Source organism: Lipotes vexillifer, unplaced genomic scaffold (assembly GCF_000442215.2).
Source record: "Lipotes vexillifer unplaced genomic scaffold, Lipotes_vexillifer_v1.1 scaffold603, whole genome shotgun sequence".
In the NCBI taxonomy this organism is placed as follows: domain Eukaryota; kingdom Metazoa; phylum Chordata; class Mammalia; order Artiodactyla; family Lipotidae; genus Lipotes; species Lipotes vexillifer.
In genome coordinates, this window is record NW_006770698.1 from 424,829 (window position 1) to 433,608 (window position 8,780).

Consider the following 8,780-nt stretch of genomic DNA (forward strand, 5'->3'; position numbering starts at 1 on the left):
CCTAAATCTAAGGGATGCAGCAAAAGCAGTTCTAAGAGGGAAGTTTATAGCAATACAGTCTTACCTCAAGAACAAAACACATCTCAGATAAACAACCTAACCTTACACCTCAAGCAATTACAGAAATAAGAACAAAACCCCTCAAAGTTAGCAGCAGGAAAGAAATCATAAAGATCAGATCAGAAATAAATGAAAAAGAAATGAAGGAAACGATACCAAAGATCAATAAAACTAAAAGCTGGCTCTGACAAGATAAAAAATACTATAAACCATTAGCGAGATGCATCAAGAAAAAAAAGGGAGAAGACTCAAATCAATAGAATTAGAAATGAAAAAGAAGTAACTGACACTGCAGAAATACAAAGGATCATGAGAGATTACTGCAAGCACAACCTGGAAGAATTAGACAAATTCTTAGAAAAACACAACCTTCTGAGACTGAATCAGGAATAAATAGAAAATATAAATAGACCAATCGCAAGCAATGAAATTGACACTGAGTAAAAAACTTCCAACAAGCACAATCCCAGAACCAGATGGCTTAACAGGCAAATGCAAAATATAGCAAAGGGAGGAACGCTATCAAACTCATTCTATGAGACCATCATCACCCAGATACCAAAACCAGACAAAGATATCACAAAGAAAGAAAACTACAGAGTGGTATCACTGATGATCATAGAAGCAAAAATCCTCAACAAAATACTAGCAAACAGAATACAACAGCACATTAAAGGGATCAAACACCATAATCAAGTGGGGTTTATCCCACTAATGCAAGGATTCTCCCATATAATGAAATCAGTCAATATGATAATCCATATTAACCAACCAAAGGAGAAAAACCATATGATCATCTCAATAGATGCAGAAAAAGCTTTGGACAAAATTCAACACCCATTTATTATAAAAACCCTCCAGAAAGTAGGCATAGAGGGAACTTACCTCAACATTTTAAAGGCCACATATGACAAATCCACAACCAACATTGTCCTCATTGGTGAAAAACTGAAACCAATTCCTCTAAGATGAGGAACAAGACAAGGTTGTCCACTCTCACCACTATTATTCAAAATAGTTTTGGAAGTTTTAGCCACAGCAATCAGAGAAGAAAAAGAAATAAATGGAATCCAAATCAGAAAAAAGAAGTAAAGCTGTCACTGTTTGCAGATGACATGATATTATACATATAAAGCCCTATAGATGCTACCAGAAAACTACTAGAGCTAATCAATGAATTTGGTAAAGTACTAGGATACAAAGTTAATGCCCAGAAATCCCTTGCATTCTTATACACTAATGATGAAAAATCTGAAAATGAAATTAAGGAAACAATCCCATTTACCATTGCAATAAAAAGAATAAAGTACCTGGGAATAAACCCACATAAGGAGACAAAAGACCTGTATGCAGAAATGCATAATACACTGATGAAATAAATTAAAGATGATACAAACAGATGGAGAGATATACCATGTTCTTGGAATGGAAGAATCAACATTGTGAGAATGACTATACTATATAAAGCAATCTACAGATTCAATGCAATCCCTATCAAACTACCAATGGCATTTTTCACAGAACTAGAACAAAAAATTTCACAATTTGTATGGAAACACAGAAGACCCCAAACAGCAAAAGCAATCTTGAGAAAGAAAAATGGAGCTCATGGAATCAGGCTCCCAGACTTCAGACTATACTACAAGTCTACAGTAATCAAGACAGTATGGAACTGTCACAAAAACAGAAATATAGATCACTGGAACAGGATAGAAAGCCCAGAGGTAAACCCATGCACATATTGTCTCTTTATTTTTGGTAAAGGAGGCAAGCATATACAATGGGAAAAGACAGCCTCTTCAATAAGTGGTGTTACATGTAAAAGATGAAATTAGAACACTCCCTAACACCATGCACAAGAGTAAACTTAATATGGGTTAAAGACCAAAATGTAAGGCCAGACACTATAAAACTCTTAGAGGAAAACATAGGCAGAACAGTGTATGATATAAATCACAGTAAGATGCTTTTTGACCCACCTCTTAGAGAAATGGAAATAAAAACAAAAATAAACAAATTGGACCAAATGAAACTTAAAAGCTTTTGCACAGCAAAGTAAACCATAAGCAAGATGATAAGACAACCCTCAGAATGGGAGAAAATATTTGCAAATGAAGCAACTGACAAAGGATTAATCTCCAACATTTACAAGCAGCTCATGCAACTCAATATCAAAAAAAACAAACATGCAATCCAATAACGGGCAGAAGACCTAAACAGACATTTCTCAAAAGAAGATATACAGATTGCTAATAGACACATGAAAGGATGCTCAACATCACTAATCATTAGAGAAATGCAAATCAAAACTCTAATGAGGTTTCACCTCACACCAGTCAGAATGGCCATCACCAAAAAATCTACAAACAATAAATGCTGGAGAGGGTGTGGAGAAAAGGGAACCCTCTTGCACTGTTGGTGGGAACGTAAATTGATACAGCCACTATGGAGAACAGTATGGAGGTTCCTTAAAAAACTAAAGAAGTAGTACCATACGAACCAGCAATCCCACTATTGGGCATATAACCTGAGAAACCATAACTCAAAAACAGTCACGTTCCACAATGTTCATTGCAGATCTGTTTACAGTAACCAGGACATGGAAGCAACCTAAGTGTCCACCGAGAAATGAATGGATAAAGAAGATGTAGCACATATATACAATGGCATATTACTCAGCCATAAAAAGAAACGAAATTGAGTTATTTGTAGTGAGGAGGATGGACCTAGAGACTGTTATACAGAGTGAAGTAAGTCAGAAAGAGAAAAATAAATACCGTATGTTAACACATATATATAGAATCTAAAAAAAAAGAAAAGAAAATGGTTCTGAAGAACTTAGGGGCAGGACAGGAATAAAGATGCAGATGTATAGAATGGACTTGAGGACATGGGAAGGGGGAAGGGTAAACTGGGATGAAGGGAGAGAGTGTCATGTATATATATACACTACCAAATGTAAAAGAGATAGCTACTGGAAGCATCCATATAGCACAGGGAGATCAGCTTGGTGCTTTGTGACTACGTAGAGTGGTGGGATAGGGAGGGGGGGAGGGAGATGCAAGAGGGAGGAGATATGGAGATATATGTATATGTATAGCTGATTCAGTTTGTTATAAAGCAGAAACTAACACACTATTGTAAAGCAATTATACTCCAATAAAGATGTTAAAAAATGTTTACAATTGTTATGTTTTCTTCTTGGATTGATCCCTTAATCATTCAGTAGTGTCTTTCTTTATCTCTTGTAAGAGTCTATTTTAAAACCTAGTTTCTCTGAAATTAGTATTGCTACTCCAGCTTTCTTTTGATTTCCATTTGCATGGAATATCTTTTTCCATCCTCTCATTTTCAGTCTGTATGTGTCCCTAGGTCTGAAGTGGGTCTCTTGTAGACAGATATATATGGGCCTTTTTTTTTGTTTCCATTTAACCAATTTATGTCTTTTGGTTGTAGCATTTAATCCATTTACATTTAAGGTAATTATCAATATATATGTTCCTATTACCATTTTCTTTACTGTTTTGGGTTCGTTTTTTTAGGTCTTTTCCTTCTCTTGTGTTTCCTTACTGTAGAATTTCCTTTAGCATTTGTTGTAAAGCTGGTTTTGTGGTTCTGAATTCTCTTAGCCTTTGATTGTCTGTAATGCTCTTGATTTCTCTGTCAAATCCAAATGAGATCCTTGCTGGTTAGAGTAATCTTGGTTGTAGGTGCTTCCCTTTCATCACTTTAAATATATCCTGTCACTCCCTTCTGGCCTGCAGTTTTTCTGCTGAAAAGCAGCTGATAACCTTTTGGGGATTCCCTTGTATATTATTTGTTGCTTTTTCCTTGCTTCTTTTAATGGTTTTTTCTTGTTTTTAATTATTGTTAGTTTGATTAATATGTGTCTTGGTGTGTTTCTCCTTGGGTTTATCCTGTATGGGACTCTGCATTTCCTGGACTTGGGCAGCTATTTCCTTTCCCATGTTAGGGAAGTTTATGACTATAATCTTTTCAAATATTTCCTCAGACCCTTTCTCTTTCTCTTCTTCTTTTGGGACCCCTATAATTCGAATGTTGGTGCCTTTAATGTTGTCCCAGAGGTCTCTGAGACTGTCCTTATTTCTTTTCCATCTTTTTTCTTTATTCTGCTCCTCAGCAGTTATGTCCACTATTCTGTCTTCCAGCTCACTTATTGTTCTTCTCTCTCAGTTATTCTGCTATTGATTCCTTCTAGAGTATTTTTTCATTTCAGTTATTGTGTTGTGCATCACTGTTTTCTCTTTAGTTCTTCTAGGTCCTTATTATACATTTCTTGTATTTTCTTGATCTGTTGCTCCATTCTATTTCCAAGTTTTTGGATCATGTTTACTATCATTCCTCTGAATTCTTTTTCAGATAGGTTGCCTATTTCCTCTTCATTTATTTGGTCTTGTATGTTTTTTTTCTTGTCCTTCCTAATATATTTTTTGTCATTTCATTTTTATTTTTGGGTGGGGCTGTGTTCCTGTCTTGCTGGTTGTTTGTCCTAAGGTTTCCAGCCCTGGAGTTTGCAGGCAGTTGGGTGGAGCCAGGTCTTGGTGTCGAGATGAGGACTTCTGGGAGACCTCACACCAATTAATATTCCCTGGGATCTGAAGTTCTCTGTTAGTCCAGCACTTGGGCTTGGTACTCCCACCACAGGTGCTTAGGCCTGACCACTGCCCTGAGAACCAAGACCCTGCAGGCTGAGCGGAGAGTCAAAAGAAAAAAAAAGAGAATAAAAGAAAAAAATCAACAAGCAGAAAAGAGCATAACAATAACAAAGAATAAAAACTTAAAAAATATTAGAAAAATAATAACAATTAAACAACAACAAAACAAAACAGAACAACAGCAAAAAAAATAAGCAACATAAAAATTTTTAAAAATTAAGTAAAAAAGTAAGAATAAAAATAAAAGATAAAAATACTAAAAATTTTAAAAAAGAAATGAAAAATAAAATAATAAAAAATCCCCTGGTGCCTCCTCTATCAATGTTCTTGCCCTGATGGTGAGCTACATCCTACTTCCACCTCCCCAGCAGGCCTCCAAGATCTCTAGGGAGGTGTCTGGACCCACTATGTCAACCCCACTTCTGCGTGTGTTCCTCTCACCAGTGTCTGTTCCTGGAGCTGGCACAGAGGACCAGTGCTGGGGTGCAGGCCTCCATCAGTGCACTCACAGGGGCCAGCACAGTCAGAGGAGGCCTTGGAGGGGGGTGGCACTCAACCCATCTGGACCCGTGTGGCCAGAGGTGGCCCTGTCAGGGATGGTACTCAGGCTTCCAGGACCCACGCAGTCAGAGGAGGCTTTGGTGGGGGTGGGGCTTAGGCCTGGGACCCATGTAGCCAGAAGAGGCATTGGTCGTGGGGGGTCTCAGGCCTGGGACCCATGCAATTAGAGGAGGCCTGGTCAGGGGAGGAGACTCAGGCCTCGGACTCATCTAGCTGGAGGAGGCCTTGGGATCTGGGCGTTAAGGCCTGGGATCCCAGCAGGATTGCCAGGGCCCAAGTGGGCAAGGGAGACACCGCATCCCCCTCCAATCCCCGCTGATCTCCCCATCTTGAGTGGGCCCTTCTGAGCATGGGAACCTCTCCCCTCCCCCAGCCTCCCTCAGGGGTGCTGGTCCCATCCCACCTCCATTTTTCCTTGCCCCTCTCCTTCCCTCCCACATCCTACCTGGTTGAGCAAGGATTCCTCCCATCAACTTAGGTGTCTGAGGTCCCCCAACAGCATCTAGCAGGAGCCCTAGCTGTGAGGAGACTTGAACTCTGTGTCCTCCTACTCTGCCATCTTGATTCTGCCAATGTGTATATTTAAGGTACAATTTAAAATGTAATCTCTGCTATAATACATGTTTGCATTATTAGACCAAGTTAAATGATATTTCAATAAAATAAAAAATAGTTATATTTTTAGCAGTTGACACACAAAAAGTCTGGTTTTCTTTACTCTTTTATTACTTTCCTGGAACCAAAGGCACTTGAATTTGAGACACTTGGATCAGTGTTTTATCTTAGCAAATGACAAGAAGAAATCTGGCTTTGCACTCTAAATGCCTTTCAAATAATGACTGGAAGTTGATGATGACTGACTTCTTTCACTGAGCACAGCCTGTATTATATTTAGCATGACAATGACCTTTGGCTAAGCAGTAGACTGCTTGCTTCTTCATTCACCTTTCTTCAAAATTGTTAAAATTGTTGTTGCTCCTTTGAAAATGCTGTACATTTTAAATAATTTGAAGCAAATATTGAATCAAAGATAAATCAATTATATAATATGTACTCAGCTAAAGTAAACATATTCTAATTTTGTGAATAAGAAAAACTCACATATAAATAATAATGTCCTTAATAATATTATGACAGTATCTCCTTTATTTGTCAACGTTTTTTGTACTTAGTGGTCATGATTATTGATAGTGATTGTGATTTTCTTGATTAGAATATAAACTCCACAAGGACAACACTTTAGAAATGTTAACTGGAGTAGCGCACCTCGCCGCTATGGCGGCGGTGCTGTCCAGTCAGCCGCTGGTAGTGGCAGCAAATTTCCCTCAGGAAGTCCGGTCTCCGCCTCCTGCTCCCACCCCACATGCTCGGTGGTGGAGGCAGCGGTGGCGGCAACGGTTGTCCCTGCCTCTCTGCCTCCACCACCTCGGCCTACCCACCGACTGGCGACGTTGGCGGGGAGGGGGACTGTAGTTGTAGACGGCTGCCCCTGCCTCAGAGAAGATACCACGTTGAATGAGCAAAGACTGAACTTTATACAGCTACCTTTTGTAAAAGGCTTATAAGGAATAGTGCCATAATTTGAATCGCAGTGGATTTCACATTATGAGGTGAATGGGAGTGGAGTATTGGACAAAAAATAGATTTTTTAATCTCTGCATCATGGTTTTTAGCTCCTCAGTTGTTGCACAGTCTCACTATTTGGGGAAAGTTCATGCTAAAAACCTGAAGCAATTAATGGGTGAATATGATCAAATTTCTCCACCAAGTTCTCAATCTGATAAGGAGAATCCCTTGTCAACCTAATGAAGCATTCAAAGAAGACATCTGACTCTTTTCAAGATGAACTTGAAGATTATATCAAAGTGCAGAAAACCAGAGGCTTAGAGCCAAAGACTTGTTTCAGAAAGATGAGAGAGGATTATTTGGAAACCTGTGGATACAAAGCAGACGTTGATTCTAGACCCAGGTGTAGAATGTTTGATCAAAGACTCCCTTATGAACCAGTCCAGACCTACCGGAGACTATGCAATATTTCACAAGCAGTGGAGAAGCAGTTACCTCAGTGGCTACCACCTTATGACAGCAGGCTGAGACTAGACTCCCTGAGCTACTGTCAATTCACCAAGGACTCTTTCTCAGGAAAACCAGTAGCCCTGAACTTTAGCCAACAATAGTATAACTGTAGCTCATACAGTGTAGAATCTGGAGTTTACAGGCATCTCTCCTTAGAAAACAGTACCAGTGCCGATCAAACTAGTTATAAACAGATACATCAGAAGAGGAAAAGACACCCAGAGGAAGGCTGGGATAAACCAGAAGAGGAGCGGCCCAAGCATAAGAGGAAGAAAGCTTATGAGGAAATAGATTTAGACAAACACAAGAGCATCCAAAGAAACAAAACAGAGGTGGAAACAGTCAGAGTCAGTACAGAAAGTCTTAAGAACCGAAAGGACATAAAAAGCCGAGATGTAGCCTCTAAGAAAGAGGAACGTAAGTGTAGAAAAGAGAAAAAGGAACAAGGGAAAGAAAGGACAGAAGTGGGGATGCTTTGGGACCAGTCTATCCTTGGATTTTGAAGCTCTTGCATTGGTTCTCCTGAGGTTAAACTGAAAAATTAGTTGAGGAGCTTGGTTTTACGATGTCCATGTTCATATTACTCTTTTCATGTGAACAGGTACAAAGGCTAAGTGAACAGAAAACATTTAGTGTATTTTCTCTCCAACATGGAAATTACTTTTCCTCTCTTCTAAAATCATTACTACATTTTTCTTATACATAATGTAACTTCCCTTAATGAGGGTGGCTCTGCTTTTATTCATCAAATTGCTATGATGGTGGAAGTATTTTTCCCTTGGGAGGTCATTTATTTTAAATTGGAGGATTAATAGGCTTTACAGAATCTATTTCTTGATTGGGTTTTAGTTTGGGATGAGTGTTTTTATATTCATTAGTTTTCTCTGTGAAGCAGTTTAGATTGATTTTTTTTTCCTTCATTAGATCTAACTTGCAGTATATTTTCTAGATTGGAAAGTGGAAAATGACATACATTATAATAGGCTTAAGTTACATACAGTTTTAAATGTTTCAAGAAGTCTTGATACAAAATCAGTTTACATTCTGGAAATGTTTATAATATAATAAAGTTCTAATTTCTCCAAAAATATGTTAACTGTTATATCCTAAATATTCAGCAGAGTGCTTGGCACATAGTAGATAATAAATGTCTGTTGAAGTATTATTTAAGGATAACTGAAAAAAAAAAAAGCTATATTTGAATAATATGTATTAGCCAGATTAGGCTAAATTACATTGTCAGTAATAAACAACCTCCAAATATCAGTGGTTTAACATACAAAAGTTTATTTCTTCCTCCTGAAACATATTATTGTGGTTGACAGTGGGCTCTGCATCTGGATTGATGTAGGCTCTGCAGTTTTGTAGCAGCAACATTTGGATTAGAGCTCTCTACTCAGACATCAT

General features: G+C 38.3%; 1 pseudogene; it reads left to right on the plus strand.

Annotated features, from left to right (window-relative positions):
* Positions 1 to 6,959: 6,959 nt before the first annotated feature.
* On the plus strand, positions 6,960 to 7,876 carry LOC103091050 (lysine-rich coiled-coil protein 1 pseudogene; annotated as a pseudogene).
* The last annotated feature ends 904 nt before the right edge of the window (positions 7,877 to 8,780 follow it).